Raw genomic sequence first — 18,249 nt, 5'->3', positions numbered from 1 at the left:
GCAGTCTTTTCCTGAAGGACTGCACCCCATGGAAGGGATCCACACTGGAGCAGTTGGTGAAGAACTGCAGCTGATGCGAAGGACTCACATTGGAGGAGGAGGGAGCAGCAGAAACAATATGTGATGAACTGAGCACAAACCCATTTCTCATCTCCCTGTGCTACCGGGAGAGAGGACTTATAGAAAATTGGGAGTAAAGTTAAGCTCAGGAAGACAGTAACTGTTGTGTGATCTTTCACTGTCCTTATCTCAACGGAAAAGCCTTTCATTTTATTTTCTCTCCCCTGTCCAGTGGAGGAGCAAAGTGACAGAGCAGCTTTGGTAGTCATTTTGCATCCAGCAATCTTAGTTTAAGTAGATGATATACCCTTCCCCTAATGCCCAGGGGTGCAAACCTTAACACAGATACACACAGTCTCTAGTCTTGATGTGATGCTGCTCACCATTCAAGTGGAAACTGACTTGGGACGTCCTTTCACTTAAGAAGAAAATCTAGGAGAAATAAAAGAGAAAAAACATCATGTGGTATGTTGTTACCAGTCACAATTATAATACCAATTTGCAAAATATAGCATGCAGAAATGAATGATGTCAGAAATCTCAGGTGGGAATAGTTTTTAATTTTTTTCCTAATATGTGAAAGAAGTGAACAGATGAGACCCAGTAAGAAAAAAGAGGAAGAGTGTTCCCAAAGTGTGGTCGTCTCTGGTATTTGGAGCTTTACTGATATGGTTAATATACACGCTGAGAAATATAAGTTGTATAAGATGCTTCTCAACTTCTCTATACATGTTACAGACTATCGATTTCACTGCCCCAGTTTGGAAAAGCAAAGTTTGTCCCTCTCTCTGAAAAGGCCAGCAGTCACATGGAGCCTACCACCAGAAATCCCAGATCCCACCCAGTTCATAGTTCCATTCAACAGCAGGAAGGACAGCAATGCCAGAGCAGCCTGTTGTCCCCACCTTGGTACCATTTGTCAGGTTCAGTTAACCCTCTGCAATTTTTTATGCTGCACTCTGCTCTTCCCAGAGTCCAGAGGAACTGGAAATGGTTGGGTTTGGAAACTGCAGGATTTTTGTGCATTTCACTCTCCGGATTCTCACATTTTCCTGCTAAATTCCAGTTCTCAACTAGCCATAGCTGAACCGAGAACAAAACTCAGCACATAATTTATAATCTTTTATTGAAACAGCTTTCTGAATTATTTTCATCAGTTGGACTCCTTGTACAGACCCATGCAACAGAAATAGCAGAAGCGCCTGAAATAGGGAATTACGTGTCCCATCGGCCAGCCAAGCTGGATGGGCTGCTCCATTGTACATATTTATGGATCCAAGTTGAACCCTCAGGGTAAATGTGAACAAAGAATAGACTGTTTTTCTCCTAAAGCATCTGGGTGTAAGTCTTATTTTGCCAGCAACCGTGGTGTTTATGGGCATGTTTTACTGGAAACCTGCTGCTTCTCACAACGTTTCCTGAGTGACTGTCTTAGTAAAACCGCATCTGGAAATGACAAGTACACAGCTGTAAATCTGAAAAGCAGTGTGCAGCCCTAATAGCTAGCAGCCACAACACGGCTGTCCTGCTGAACTTTGAAAAGATTTACAAGGACAAAGCAGAGCAGTGAATACATTTCTGAGTGCTATGTGATCACATTACATCTCTCCCTCTTAAGGATTTTGTTTTGTAGACTAGAAGGGGTTATCACTGCTCTTAGAGTTAGTACCTTAAGCAGGTAACCTATTATTGCTTACCTGTCTAAGGCACACAGAATTTCTGCCCTGCATCTACCTTCCAAAGCAATGACTACTACCTTAATGTGTCTTTTTGCTTTTTCTCCTGAATTGGATCCATGACAAGGCCATGAAAATGAGCCAACTTATAACATACTCTTGTTAATCTGGTGTGCACCACTTTGTGTAATGCAAAGAGTGTTCATAAATTTAGTATCACCACAGAATAAATATGCAAAAGGAAGAGGTGAAAAGATTTTCATTATCATATCCCCTAAGTTCTGGAGTCCAAAAATTAGTGTGGAATCTGAGCCTCCTGATGCTCTGAAGTGCAACTGCAAGGAAACAGTGACGGGAAGGGAGCAATAGTGACAATCAGTACACACTGCAGCAATACTCACTCAGCTGACAAGAGGACACATTGCTCCGTTGGACCAGTCATTGTCAGGGAGAAGTGGGGGTTGGAGACAAGGTTCTGGAGTATGAACAACATGGCAAATTGCTCAGCATTACAATGAAATGCTACTTTCTTTCTTTAGAAAAGAAAGAGCTGGGCAATAAACTATTCATTTAAATAAAACCCACTTTTGAATACTAATATTAAATTAATAATAAAAATATTAAGATTAAAACCTAAAGCCATCTTTTTCATACTCTTAGAGCAAGGAGTTTTAATTCTTTCATTCAAAATAATTTTTCTTTCAAATGCCTTTCAGTTTTACTAAAACATAAAATCCTTAAAAATGCTAGAATCTTTAAATCATCTCAATCTAAGCATTTTTTTTTTGCAGTTTCCGCAAAAAAACAAAAAAAAGCAACCCACCAATACATAGAGGTGTGTGAGCATTTGAAACTAGGTATTATTGGTTTTAAACTAGGTTGCTTGCTTAAACTGGGTGATAATTTTACATGTATAAATGCATGTATGTATGTACAAAAGTACTTCAAAGTCTGTGTGTTTCCATGTTTGGTTTTGGATTTACGATGGCAGAAAAGCAAATAAACCTCCAGTCAGGACTCACCTGTGTAGAAGCAAACACACTGTTCCTTTATAGATTAGACATTGTCCTCCTATGTCCCTTTGTGTACCTATTTTGTGGTTTTGACATTTTTCCCATTTTACAGTGCTGTCCTTTGTCTCCTTAAGCCCCCTCAGGATGTCACCGTACAATGTGGAGTCAATGAAGAGGAAACCACTTTGTGTGTAGTTTGGTTACCTGTGGCTTGGGGAGGTGAAGCACTTGTGGAGTACCACAACAGCAGCAGTCTTTCCAGGGACCCTGCAAGGTGCCCAGCTAAATTTGCTGAGTTTCAGTTTTAAAATAACATAGGGAATCAGTGTAAATGCTCACAGATCTGAAGAGAAAAAAATAAAATATTTATTCTCTGTGACACTTTATCCACCTCCTATAACAGGAAATGTGTGGGGGTTTTGTTTTGTTGTTTTGTTTGGTTTTTTTTTTTTTCCAGGTTATAACTTTTACTTCACCTCTAGACTTTAAAATAACAAATACTTGGAATTTGGGAAGAGTCAGCAGCCACCCCTAAGTACCTATCAGAATTGAATACACTAGAAAAATTTCCTATTAGTCAGGCACAAAGTACCTGGGTAGAGGCATATGTTTCTGTTTCTGTGCAGTGTTACTCCGTTGCTCTGGCCCTCAGTTAAACAGCAATGATAATGCTCCTCACTCAGCTTGTTTGAAGATTAAAGTAGCTGCTATTAGTTCAGCTCTTTGAAGATATACCCAGAGTTGTAAGTGCTAAGTGTGATTAGATGAATTTTACACCCTAGAGTAATTTTGTTTCTTTGTATTAGTGCTTGAGCCATGCAAAGCCTTGGCTGCTGGTCTACTGGAACACCCTGGCCATCAAGTCTCCTCCCTCCTTAGCGAAGTGCTAGACTATGAGTTTGTCCTTAAACAGACTCACCTTAAAGACATTTAAAGGACCAGTCTGCAAAGTGGCTTTAAAGAGTAGTGGTTGTTCTTCACAATTAAGAAAAGCCTTTCATTTTCAAGGCCTACCTCTGAAAATTTCTCTGTCTCCTTTTTGACTGAACTTCAGGGAAGTAAATCATCTACACAGTTTCTTAAGTCTAACATTAATTAGAAAACAAACAAACAAAACAATAACAACAGAAAACCCAGCTGTTAGTCTGTATTTCAAATTTAGGGAAAAAGGAGCAACTAGGTATTCCATCCGATCACTCAAGATTGGAAAGGGTGTAACGGGTAGATTTAGATCCCAATTAAAGCCCTCTAGTGGTAGTTCCAGTTATACTATTTGTTAACAGAAAATTACCACATTGTTGGGCTATTTTATCTGGGATCTTTAACAGGAAATTAGATGCATCAGTCCTTAGAACTAGGGAGAGGAAAAAAATATGTAAGGTAAGTCTTCTGATACATGAAATAATCATGATTTACAGTGTAGAAGAAATTCTAAATGACGAACCATGCAAGCAGAAAAAGCAGCAAGTGCCACCCTAATCAAATTACAAAGTCTGTCCTCCAAGGATCTGAAAACTGGTATGGACTGTGAAAGCTGCAAAATTAAAGCTGACCCAGTTCTCCTACATACAGAGTCACTGTGTCCAAAACTCAAATTTGAGTATACTAGTAGACTGCTGCGAAGAAGTTGCCACGGAGTGTGCTGTAGCAGCCACAGAGATAAACAAGATCTTTCATTCCTCAACTCCATAAACCTGCCACTTTTTGTCAGCCACTATGTCGCCATTATGGTACTTTTCTCAGACTTCTTTCCTTCCTCTGTAAAATTCTCTTACAAAGCAAATACACAAATGATACAGTCTGAGGCAGCAGAGACAATCACACAGAAGTAGCTCAGTGACAATATTGCTGAGATTAGAAAAAAGAAGAGTTTAAGATTGGGGGGGTGGGGGGGAGGAGGAGGAAATCACGATAAAATCTGTACAGGTATTTTAATGTGTATTACGTGATGGATGCCTTTTGCCAACAGAAATTGTGTAACAAAATAAAATAATAAAATTAAATTTATGTTTAAACCCATTTTTAGAAAGAAAGACAATCTGACAATTTGTTTCCTAGAAGCAATTCCAGGATATTAACAAACTGGTAAGGAGGACCTGCCCAGATCCTGTCAATAAAGCAGCCTGCCTGTCTCAGCTCCAGGTTAATAGGCTCTGTCTGTATATTCTACACAGGCTTGTACCCAAAGCTATCTCAGTTGTTAAAGGGCTAAATACTAGCTGAACTGCCTAGCAGAGTGTTCAGTATTTCTCAAGAATAACTCTCCCAGAATTTTCAGGGAGAGAAAAGCATTACTCTGACAGCTCTAAGTGTTTCTTCAGCATCTCTTCTTAACCATCTAGAGGATTTTCTGGAGTGCTTACCTGAATAGAGGTGCTTATTAGAAGCACTCATTTCAAGAAAGTGTTTTGAGAGTGAAACAAGAATTACAATAGACAGTCAAGAGATCCTTTGGGGAAATGAGGCTGGTAATGGAAAATGCAGAACATCCTTGCTGAATATAAGATTTTTGTGAGGAATGTCAAAATTAAGAATGACAAGAGACCACTTCCAAAAGGGGATGGTGTTTACCCAGGGTATTTCACCATTACCTTTCTCATGTTCCACAAGAGCTATAAAGTGTTTGAATCATCTTGGACTGCCCCAGAGAAGTGTTAAAGACAAGACATTCATTTGTATTTTATGGCATTTTCTTAAATAATTTTTAAAAAGCTAAAACAATAGAGCAGTCCTGATCAGTCCAGTCATGAAAACTAAAATAAAATTTATGTTGTTTTGTTTTGCAGTCGTGGCATAAAAGAAATAAGACAATGAAATACGCATCACTTACTAGTATGAAGTCCCCTGAAAGTTACCCTTTGGAAAAAGGATAACCACTAGTAATGTATAGGCCATGTCCAATAAAAATGCACAATGACAACACTGTGTGGCAGAGTTTAATTTCCTGACTCTTGTGGGACTTAAATCTCAACTTAAATAAGACTGCACTGTTGCACAAAGGGCACTGTGAAGCAGTGTGATGCAATGGCTACAACGCAAGCTGAGTGCAAGACCTTCTTTTCCTGCATCTACCATTGGCTTCCAAAACAATTTTATATATGTCACTTCCACAGCTCAATTTCCTGCTTGATAAAAATGGGAATAAAAACAGTTTCTCACCTTTGACATTCATGGATGAAAAGTGCTAAGTATTATTAATTCATGAATTTATCAACCTCAAGCAGAGTTGTGACCTTGAAAATGGAGAAGTTCCAAAGAGTCTGCAGAGGCTGCTGGGGAGATCATTAGTGCTATTTATTTTAACAGGCAAGCAAGTGGATGTTATATTGATGCTTGCAAGGCTGGAGGAGGAGAGGCAGTGTGATACACTAGATAGTGTGGTGGGATTCATTCCCTAGTAGGCAGAATTATGAAAGCACAGCACTAAGCAAAAGTTGGAATAAGCCCATCATATCCAAGTGGAAGGGCTGCTTGCCTCCTGGGAGATGCTGAGCAATGTTTTGAAAAATTCTCCATGCTTCAGTCCTATACCTTATGAAGCAGAGCAGTCACAACTTTTGATTAACACAGCAGTACAAGGGAGATCACAACAAAACCTATTTCTCAGTAAAGATCGCTTGAGAACATTTTTCTTTTTTAAAGTATTAAAAATATCAAGAAAACTGAGGTTGTGTTTTGTAAATTTTTATAAAAGAATGGCAAATCTGAGACAATTCATCATTTGAGTTCTACAAATTCTCCCTAAGAATATTTTTCATATGGAAGGCAGCTTTAGTCCACTGAGACTTCATAATTCTATAAAAAAGATAAATAAGACATAGGGTGATAGTTTGCCTTACAAAAATATTCAGTGCTTTAATAACTTGCTGGGGTTTTTTTGTGTTTTTTTTTGCCTTATTGCAAAGAGAATTGAAAAAGCCCTGAGTGAATTACAGTTAAGGGTTCTGCAGCTTTTCACTCTGCTTTATAATTTGCTTTACGCTTTTTTAGCCTATGTTAATTGTGCACTGTTGCTGTCAATTGAGCATGCATCCCTTGCTGCACTGCATCGTCAGAAAGCAGCTCTTCCAGTCCATCTGTGACAGCTCCAAGCTCAGAGGAAACACTCTTTGTAGAAATGCTGATTCAATGTGGCAGGGGATAAGTGCTCTGGCAGAAGTGGCTTTGCGCATTTTAATAACTGACGAAAAAAGGGATGGGAATGACAGACAAGAAGTGAAACAGAGAATATAAATTCTCTCTTCTCAACCAACCCAACATACTTGTGTTTAATTTGTATTTTAAAGGGCTGGAAATTTATTTTGGACAATGAAATTGCATACATCTCTCATAAAACATGCTTATACCTCAATCTGTGTATAGCAACTCATATATTTTGTATAACATGTTTTAACATTATATTCATTTAACTACGTAAAAAGCATATAGTGTGCTTACAAAGGTTTGCCTAAGAGTTTTTATATATAGCAGCTTGTTTAAAATTAGACAATGCAGAGGAAGAAACAGAAAAGACCAAGCAAGCAAAATACTTTTCAGGATTGCCCATACGGATACTGCTGTTATCTGTATGGGTAAAAGCATGTCAGTATATAACCTTTTGTAGTGCAGATTTCATCTGATATACACAACATGATTTTTATCCAGCAAAGAGCTAGATATTCTGCTATCTACTATATAATCTTTCCAGTGTAAAGATGAAATCTAGAAATCAATGTATATTTCTTGTAACAGTCCTACATCAGATTGCTGAAGCTGGAAGGAAATTTGGATATTATGAACAGTATGTATATATATATAATATGATAATGCTGAAAATAAGCTATTTCTTTTTTTTTCCGCCTATAATTTCTGGGCTTTCCATACAGATTGCACTGAGACTTCAGCAACTTGCTTGCTCAAGTACAACAAATGCATCGTGATACTTAAATGGAACAGACACCAGTGGGACTCTCAGTTAAGAGTATTCTGCTTCATGGGGAAAACAGTGACCCTATGGATGATTCAGTTACAATGAAGCTGTGACGTACTGAATCCTAAAGAACCGTTGTGCCCTCATCTTAAGCTGCTGTTAAGTATTTATGTTCCATGTTGAGCTACTGACCAGCTCCATGGAGGTGATCAAGCTTCTCTAGGACCTAGGAGGTTACCTTAGCTATTTTCTGCTTAGTCTCTGTCCTGATTTCAGCTGTTAACAGTTATTTTTCTTCTTAGTAGCTGGTGCGGTGCTGTGTATTTTGACTTTAATCTGAGAACAATGCTGATAACACACCAATGTTTTAGTTGTTGCTAAGTAGTGCTTACTCTGATCAAGGACTTTTCAGTCTCTCATGCTCTGCCAGTGAGGAGAGGCACAAAAAGCTGTGAGGAAGTGGAGACAGGACACCTGACCCCAAGTAGCCAAAGGAGTATTAAATACCAAAGCATGTCATGCCCAGTATATAAACCAGGGGGAGTTACACAGAAGGCCCAGATCGCTGCTCGGGTCAGGCTGGGTATCAATTGGCGCGTGGTGAGCAGTTGTATTTTAGTTTTATATCCTCTTCCCTTGTTACTTTCCTTATCATTATTATTATTAATGGTAGTAGTGATAGTTTTGTGTTATACCTTAGTTGCTGGACCGTTCTTAGCTCAACCCATGGAGTTTACATTATTTCAATTCTCCTTCCCATCCCACTGTGAGTGGGGGGAGGAAAAAAGGGGGGAGTGAGCGAGCGGCTGCGTGATTCTGAGTTACCAGCTGGGCTTAAACCACTACAGTCTCCTTGACATGAGGGAGTTTAGGACCCTTTGAACAGTGAAAGAATTGTAAGTGCGAGATACCAATATTTTCCTTTGTCGAGCGAGTAAAAAAGAAAAAAGTTGAAAAGAGATGCAACACTTTCTCTGCTTTTTCAAATTCATGCTTTTGGTGGCCTTTGGAAAAAAATAAAAAATAAAAATCTATCACCATCACAGCAAACACAAGACAAAGGAAAAACATTTTTTACAGTGGAAAAAACACAAAGCCACATTAGAAATCTTCCTGACTTTTCCAAATTTGATTGGCAACATTTAACCAGCTGTAAAGATAGTGTGTATGTCATAATCTTTAGCCTTTCAGTCTGAACTGACTATAAAACACTCACTTTAATTTAAAACATAAACAAATCTCTTATCTATCTCTCCTACTTTTTAAGTTCAATGCAAACATAACTTAATAACTAACATAGCAATAAAACTGCTGCAAGAAGAAATTTATAGTACATTAATCTCTAGATTCTGTATTTGGACTGGAGATGATTACATGATAATGGAGTAAATGCTTTGCTAAGTGAATACAAACTTAAATACAGTATATATCAAATGTGGACATGCTGAAGAATAAATCTGCAGTACATTAATTTACAGAAAGAACTTTCTTAAATGAAACCTTCTGAAATAATAAGTCCAGGGAAGTGAGCAGGCCATTATTAAAGGGCAGGAGGTAAAGAATGTGAATCTATTAACTAAGCAACAGCAAATTTTTCCATTGAAAACTGAAAAAATACCTACAGCTTTCAAAGTTTCCTTCCACCAAATATGAATCAAATCTTTATGCAGACTGGAGATACTTCTCAATCCATTAATGAAAATAGTCCAAATTGTGGGATTACCTGAGCAAAGATGACTACAGATTCTGGAGATAAATTTCTTCCCTAAGGAAGGAGAGGGAAGGCAAAAGAGCATGCCAAGAAAGTTCTGTTCAGTCACCATGTCATCCACTTATCATGAAGGGACCTGAAATCATGCAGTGGTTCACATATACACATTCTACTCCTACACTCACAGCCCCCTATTTGAAAGTCAAATGCTGTGTAAGACTTAGGCTACAACACGCCATTCATCTTTTTTATGAGAGAATATGTGTAACTGTACTAAGAACAAATGTGGTTCTGCATGCAGTCCTAGTAACCAGCTGTAAACAAATGGAAGTAATCAGAGGTCAAGCAGAAGTGAAATCCTTCCCACCCACTTTACTGTAAAGCAGTACTAGCATTTAATCATGGCCCAAGTCAACCAGAACCATCACAATCTTAGGAAGAGTTTGAGTAAGGAAGCCACTAAAAAATTTCTTGTACTCCTTTCTGTCTTTATTCTAAAAAGCTCTTAGATGCTAATTGAAATAGACAAAAATAAATATAGTGTGTGTGTGTCCCCACCACTCTTACCCTTTTCCCATTCCAGTGATCTTTGGTTAGAATTAAACCAGGTTAAACTGCTGAAAATCAACTCTGTAGAACTGAAATAGGGGAAAAATAGGTTATTCCAAAATTAGAATTGATGATGGTCCATGGAAAGAAATTGCAAGATACAATGTTTTTGTGTGGCAAGGTTGTGGTAGCAGAAGGGCTTTCATTATACTCTGATTTGATTGATAATAATTTTTTCCCAAGCCAAGTCTGTTTTGCCCGTGATGGTAACGGCGGAATGATCTCTCCCTCTCCTTATCTTGACCCGTGAGCCTTGCATTATATTTTCTTTTCCCTGTCCAGCTGAGTGTAAGTGACAGAATGGCTTTGGTTGGCACTTGGAGTCTAACCAGGGTCAAAGCACCACAGATACATTTCTGAGCACAATATCACACCTTTCTCTAAGGTACCCTGAAACATAGTAGAAAACTTCCTCTTTCCCAGTGATACAGATGGCTTTGCCCTTGGCTGAGATTTAAATATTTTGACTAATTCTCATGCTGGGAAAGACAAATATACATACAACTTAAAATTAAGTTGCACTATTTTGTCCTTCAAGAAGTCATATCTGTGCAAAGTGTATGTAAAAAGCTGTTCTGATTTTGAATTTTAGATACCCTCACTGAAAAGCTGTGAATAATAAGGTTGTGCCAGTTTACAAGAATATGGCCTTCCTTCAACATGTTAGTGGGTTATAAAGAGATAAAGTGGGTTATAAAGAAATAAGCGCAAGCATTTAAGTGGATTAAACATTGCTTCACTCAGCCTTGCCCAAGTTCTCATTCTGAAATTTGAACTGTGCCATTCACGTCATTTCAGCTATGCAACACCAAGTACAGCAACCTATTTTTATAAAACTAGACCTTTGTGACTAATGGCCAAAAGAAAACAAAACACTTCCACTGATAAGTGTATTGCAGGAAGACACACAGCATTGTACCAGCTGGTAAATAATGTTTCCCAATTTGAGGAAACAGCTGGGAAAGAAGATTGTCAGACAGGTTTGAGAAGCACAGAACAGACAAGAGGAGCAAGAAAGGTGAGGAAACATCACGACTTCAACTCCACCCAAACCACAAGCCACCCACATTCATTCTCCAGTAGTTACAGATGAAATAGGGATTAACTCTTACTTGCTTCTCTCTGCTCTCCTGACATGCCCTATATCAGTGATCTATGGCTGCAACTCCTACACAGGTTCAGTAAATACTCAGCCAAACCACCTGCACCTACAGGAACCTCATGAGATCTCCAAGAGCACACTAGTCCAACTGCAAAGGACATGTCTTTGCCTAGGCATGTAGCGAATAGAACACCAAGAAAAGAGAACAATCCCCAAAGCAACAGCTAGTGAGTTGAAAAATAGACTCACTCCGTCTCAGATACACGCACAAATAGAGGAATGAAAAGGTGCAAGTGAAATAAGAGCATGAAGGTGGAAGAGATAAAGAGCAATAATGCAGAAATTTGCGAAAAAAGATATAGAAAAAAACAAACCTTCCCTCCCCACCCCAGCAACCTGTCAAGAAGGGCTTTTAGAGGCTTAGCTTTGGAAGAAAAGCGTAATAAGATTGCAAAGCTCAGAACTGTGAACCCTCAAGGGATATTACAGTCTTTGGTTAGTTTTCTGAGAGAGAAGTAAAAAAACAGAGAGAAATATTAACATCCTAATGGTATGCAAGTGCTGGTATACATATGAATAACTGAAACCAAACCTATATTCTGTCCTCCTCTCTTTCCAGATGCTTTCTAAGTGTACTGTCACAATCCCTGGAGCAAGAAGTGTGCTGTTATCCCTTTGACAGTGCACGCATACTTCTTTTCTGATTCTTTTTTTTTTTTTTATGCTACATTGAGAAAGCTGTTATCCTAAGTAGTCAGAAAAGAGATCTGAACATGACAAATAGACAGTCCCTTTTTTGTCCAAATTTTTAGAAAAAATTAGCTATTGTTTCTGTGTTAGTAATTGTCTTGGTTTGGATTCTTGAAAGAAAACTCTTGGTCAAAAATCATGTACTGAACTCATAGTTGGCTTCTTTTAACACACAGCAGACTTAAGCAATCAGCAGTTAGAAAGAATAATTTGTACTAACTTGCCGTGAACCATTTATGGATTCCACCTGAACTCATCAAGTCAGCATAGAGCTATTCTGTAGGAAAATTCATAGATGATGTGCTTTAGCTAAGCCCACAGTGCACAGGATCAAATAGCTTACTTAGTTATAGATTCTCTTGCTAGTTATTTTTCTATTTATTTCCCTCATCCCCCTTTGTTCAAGCCTATTTCCAAGAGCTAATTGGTTTTGGAAAATAATTCCTAGAAATATAACTTGCACATACTGATACATTCAGAAGTGATTCCTGGTATTATGCTCTCAGGTGGGAGGAAATGAGCGATAGGGATATTAAGGGCTCTTCAAGGTATCCAAGTAATTTTGAAAATATCTAAGCTAACCACAACTACTTGTCAAGGACTTAGCACCCAAATAGTTCATATTACAGACTCTTTGAAATTATCCTCTATCCATTTCAAGTCACAAGGTCCACACTAATTTAAGCTGTGCAGGATCAATCCCACTAGGCTAAAGCATATGCCAAAAATCTGTGAGAAACTAATAGGCAGGACACTTGACAGCAACACTTAATTCCCTGAACAAATGTGGGGGTTTACCTAACATGAATGAGTTATGCCTTCTGAGGGGGGCTTTCCTGATAACCCCCCCAATACGTATCAACTGCAGTCCCTGTGAATTTTAGTTCTAAACAACAAACTCTCAGCCACATTCACACGTACCCTCACAGCCTTGCCACGCAATGCCAACATCCTGTAATTTCCTATACTGCCAAATTGCTTTTCATAAACTAGGGCAGGGCTAATTTAGCTAACTGTCCATCAGAAAGGCTTTGCAGGGTAAGGAGAAGTGGAGTTTTTGACAAAGTAATTTTTCAAACATGCTTCCCTAAAAAATGCCAAAGAACCAGAAAAAATATTTTAATGAAAGGGACAACATTTGTAAAAACAAGCCAGTTTTAATGGCATATGGTGGCCAACAGCAACAATGGGTGAGGATGGGATGGGACACTGCTTCAGAGCAGAGGTGGCTTCTCTCCTAATGACTGTAAGACTACAATGAACACAAATTTGAGTGAGGAATTTGAGACTACAGCCATGTAGCATTATTAGCTTTCATCAGTCCCTCTGTGACTTATTAATGGAATCTGGACAGATCCCAGAGGCATGGTTTCTCAGCCCTCATTAGGCTTTGCAAAATGAGTCTCCCTTACTTGGAAATACCTACTTGGCAGGGATTCTCTCTTCTCTTGCTTCTTTCAGTGAGTGTTCTGTTGCAATATTCAGGGTTCATACTCGGCCAGATCCTTTTTCAGAAGAAGGGCTGAACTACACTCACAGCTTGCCTTCAACAGTGAAGGAAAGGCTGCTCATGCCCTTATTATTTGTTAGAGCTGAACAGGTACACCAACTAAAACCATCTTTATATAATGAAGTTCACATTAAAACACCATGAATAAACTCTACCAGGACCACCTTTGTCACTGTCTGCCCTCACTCTCTTTGATACATGTACTGTGCCAGACTCACTTGCCTGCAAACACACAGAATCCATGACCTGTGAAAATGTTCCTGACCTTTCAAATATAAGCTCTGTTTCCCCAGACCCTAATCAAACAGAAAGATCATTTATGTAATGATCTACCTATAAAATACTTTTATTTAGAACACAAAAACATGTTCCACTTTCTGCTCATAACACCTATCATACCATCATGAAAGCAAACTTATATAGATGAGCTGGCAAAGAAATAGTCTTTTAAGTGGCTAGTCTGAGGTTTAATTCACATGGCCCTGCCGGATAAGAGTGTTCCCATCTAAATTTGAGATGCTCAATCTCCTGTCTCAAAAGCTTAGGTGGAGCTCTGCCAGAGTTGACTTGTGTGAACATAGCATCCAAAAATGACTGTTTTGCCTGCTAGAAAAACAGACCCACTGAAGTCAGGAATGCTTTCTGTTTTGAAGAATGGGCATCAGCAAGGTACCAGGTGACAACCTTATTTTGGTCAGATGCTGGCTTGTTGCCTTCAAGTAGGACTTCTAAAGTAATTCCTAATAACTCTTCGCATTTGGTTTAACAAAGTTTTCAACTTTAAGAAGAGATTTAATGATTATACTCACTAAAATTGCAAGGAGACTTCAACACCAGCAGTTCTTTGCCATCTTGCTCTTCATGCTTCTCTGACATAATTTCAATCACCAGTTCCATCATCATCATATTTTTTCCTTCAGTTAAACTAATTAAAGAAGTATCTTTGGTCCCACGATGTGCTCACAATAGTAGCTCTTTGCCTAAAGCAACAGAGAACAGATCAGTTAATTGACATCACTGACAGGAACTCTGATCTTTAAAGACTCATAGGAGATTTTTATGAGGTTTTTTCATGTTGCAACTTTTTTACTCCCTCAAGATCTGCTATGAGCTTGTTACCAAAAGTTTGAACTTTTTTAGTGTGTGCTGATCTATGTTTATGTAGATAAAGGGCAGACAAACCAAAAACCTATGACGTAATGGGAGAGTCAGCTGGCAATGACTATAACCACAACCAAGGATTAGAGTTTTACTTCATGAATGTCTTGCAAAACAGGCAAAGCCTTCCAAAACAGGCAAAGCCTTCCAAATATTTAATACAAAATATTCAAAATAAAGCAGTAGTATGTCATAAGCGTGCAATTTTTTGTTCTTTGTAAAACCAATAATAATGCAGCCAGCTAGCATTGTTAAGAAACATACAATTATGGGTTCTTTTCAGTAGTATTCTTTTCAGTACTGCAAAAATAAAAATGAATTATGTAAAGTGGACTTGAAAGACTACAAATATTACTATTAAGTCTGGGATATTCCACTTTTCTGGTAGCAAGAATTAAGAGTTATGAATATGCTATGTCTCAATGGAAAGTTTGATATTAAACAGTTATCATTAGGCAGTACTAAGAAAACCACTTGTTCTCAACATACTTTCCTTCCCATAAACCCAGAAGCCAGAACATTTCCATAGAAAAAAGGAAGAGGAAACAAATGGATTTCTTATAAACCACCAAATATTTTTGGTCAGACCTCAGTTATTTTCAAAAGTTTCGTGGGGCGGTAGTAGTTCTGTTTCAAATTAGGAAGACGTCCAAGCTGCACACATCAGATTAGGGTCTGACTTTCTCAGAACACAGGGATGCTGCGATCCCAGGCTGACTCAGTTTATTGTAGAAATAGAAAGCATATGCAGAGATTTATGTACATAATCAGGGAACACAGGTGTTTGTTTTGGAGTTTCATCTGCACTCTTTTCCTAGACAACTTCTAATTTGCCTGTTTAAAAACCACTGACTGGGCAAAGGCTGGTTGGTCCAGCCATGATTTCTCCTTTTTTATGAAGCCTAGATTTTACACAACATATCTAGAATCATCTAGTTCCCAGTGCTGAAACTTCCCGCTGTTCCCAGAAAAATTATATTTCTCATTGTTCTGTGACATTGAATAGCTAGATTACTGCTGAACTCGCTCATCAACTACCTTAGGTTTTAATATGAAGACCCAGCTGTGTTACCACTGAAATCCATGGTACAGGTCTCATCAATGGACATTGCTGGTTACCAAGGAATATGCTGTACATATAGCAGAAATTATTTAGAATTATTAGCAGCTTTGTACACATACATTTATGTAATATATAGCATCAATTTCTTATTAGTGGTAGATATGAGTAGATATTGCCATGATCAGAGCCATTGAATCAGTAAAAACAATGAATAAATCATTAACATAAAACTTAATTCAGGAAGTAATACTTATGGAATTCTTACAAGCAGGCTGTGAACTATTCAAATGCACGCTGGTAAATGGAAAACAAAGGCTTCGTAACGTTGGCCAAATATTCTGAATTCAGGTTGTCTTACTTTTTGGCCAAATCAACCACATGGTTCCTTGACTGAATGAGCATGCTAAAAGCCTTTCCTATAAATATTCCACAGACAAACAGAATCATAGAATCATTTAAGTTGGAAAAGACTGAGTCCAACTGTTAACTCAGCACTGCCAAGCCCTCACTTCCTTCAGCCATTTGTCGTAAGACCTGTGCTCTACACCTTTCAGCAGGTTTGTTGCCTTTTTTGGGACACACTCCAGCACATCAATGTCTTTCTTGCAGCGAGGGGCACAAAACTGAAAACAGCATTCAAGGTGCAGCCTCACCAGTGTCTAGTTATTGGAATGAATTCCCTTTTTCTCTGATACCAATCTTTAGAATTTTCCTCTTTGCTATTTTGCTATTCCAGTTGTTTGCAGACTGGATTCTGTTTTGGTTTTGTTTTTTGTTGTTTCTGTTTGTTTGTTTGTTTGTTTGTTTTGGTGGTTTTGTTTGTTTGTTTTTTTAATGTGTGTGTGTTTTGCTTTTTGTTTTTTATTTCTTGGACAGACTTTAAATAAAGTTAATTACTGTAATTCAAAAATTTCTCTTACCTGACTGCATGATGCATGACAGGAGGAAGAGGGAGGTGCCCCAGAACTGTCATTCTTCATTATTCCTTCTCCTTTGTTTCCTCACCAGTCCTGTAATCAATGATAAAATCCCTATTGAGAACCTTTTTTATGCTGTTTACAAGTCCACCTATAGTTTGTCTGAAGTTCTGGCTCAAACAGCTAATTAGAGATCTTTAATAGTCTCCTATACCATTTAGTTAGCTTATCCCTAATCAGCTTTGCTCATTTGAGTTGTCCCTCATATGCTTGATTCCAACAATACTGAGGTTTTATCAGGCTGGTTACCTTCTTTACCTTCCTTTTCAGTTGGTCGTGATAGTTTGATCACATAGTCAAAATACAATTACTCTGCAGGCGAGAACTGTAAAATTTCCACACTGTACATTGTCAAAAAAATGGCATACTTAGAAATGGTCTTTAAAAAACTTATTAGAAGGGAAATTTTCAGTGAAAATTTTCAGTGCTTTTTCAGTGAAAGGCAATGAGATAGTTGAAAAACAAACAAGAAAATTCTTGTCGTGAACTCATTTTCAGTTTAGATAACATGAATGGCCTTCAAATTATTAATGTTATACTTTCATCAAAACTGACTCTAAGAAGAATACAGGTCTAAAACTGGACTTTAGTGGAACTTCTTAGTTTCTTATATATGTTTCTGGAGAAAGACTGTTTCAACGAGAGTTATATATACAATAAAAAACAGTTAAAGATATCAACACAATCTTGTAGTCCGATTTAGATTTTCTTACTAATTATCAGTATAAAATAAATTGCAATTGAGATTTATTTTTCAAAACAGATAAGGAAGAACAACTCTCCCATTTCGTTGAAATAAGCTTCTAGAATCTCAAAGAACACGAGTTGAAAATTTAGAGCAATTTTTCTGCATCATTTCTGCACCAAGAAATGAGATTAAACCACTACTGAAACATTAGCTATCCTTTATTTGCGAGACAAGGACAAACCTTTTAGACAGTTGACTTCATCTATGAAGACTACTGACAAAGGATGTTAAAAGGTCATTCTAAATGGTGTCCCTTTGGGCCATTTGGGCTTGAGTGGTCCTGTCCACAACTTATTTGCCATGGTCCACTGCATTTAGGTATATATGAAAAGAGCTTTGTGCAAAGCACATCTTGAGACATCTCTGCATGACGTTTTACTTTTTTTTCAGAGATTCTGGACAGACCTCATCTTTGTGGCAAAGGTCAAATGGGAAACATCTTGAAAAGAGCTACTGAAGCAACAAGGGAATGCGAATCTTTGTGCTCTTCTGCTCTCAGCCATGAAGCTACTGTACCTTATGAATAAGTTCATAGTTCTTTGTTCCTTTGAGACTATTTGTTAAAAAATAAGCCTAATAAGCCTTTGAAAGCCTTCTTTATTCTCAGTTTTAATCGTATCATTAAGGTGAGGAGGTGGAATCACACTTAAAATGTTTTCACTGAAGTCGCCTTTGTTAGTTGAGGGGAATGACCTGTATTTACAAGAGAAGAAATACAGGTTGATGAAACATAATCACAGAGAATGCATTGGTATTTGAAAATGACAGTTGTACTGAAAAATATCTTCTTGAGTTACATTTTATTTTAGAAATCCAACAGTTCAAGAAGCTTGATCATCTGTGAAGCTTATAATACATTTCTATTCTCTTTTAGCATCCAAGAAAAACAGAAAAAGAGACAAATAATTCCAAGTCTGCCCAGAATCACAAGTTTTATGAGAACATTACATTATTTTTTATAGT

At 37.9% G+C, this 18,249-nt stretch overlaps 1 long non-coding RNA gene across 1 annotated transcript; it reads right to left on the bottom strand.

Moving 5' to 3' along the window:
- Positions 1–14,234: 14,234 nt before the first annotated feature.
- On the bottom strand, positions 14,235–17,975 carry LOC136010974 (uncharacterized). Its single transcript, XR_010611118.1, has 3 exons — positions 17,803–17,975; positions 16,482–16,571; positions 14,235–14,320 (listed from the first exon to the last, which is right to left on the bottom strand). It is a non-coding gene; the product is annotated as an uncharacterized LOC136010974 (long non-coding RNA).
- Between the last annotated feature and the right edge of the window lie 274 nt (positions 17,976–18,249).

Source organism: Lathamus discolor, chromosome 3, assembly GCF_037157495.1.
Source record: "Lathamus discolor isolate bLatDis1 chromosome 3, bLatDis1.hap1, whole genome shotgun sequence".
Lineage (NCBI taxonomy): Eukaryota > Metazoa > Chordata > Aves > Psittaciformes > Psittacidae > Lathamus > Lathamus discolor.
Note: the sequence above shows the minus strand (reverse complement) of the source record. Positions and strands in the feature narration are given on the sequence as shown.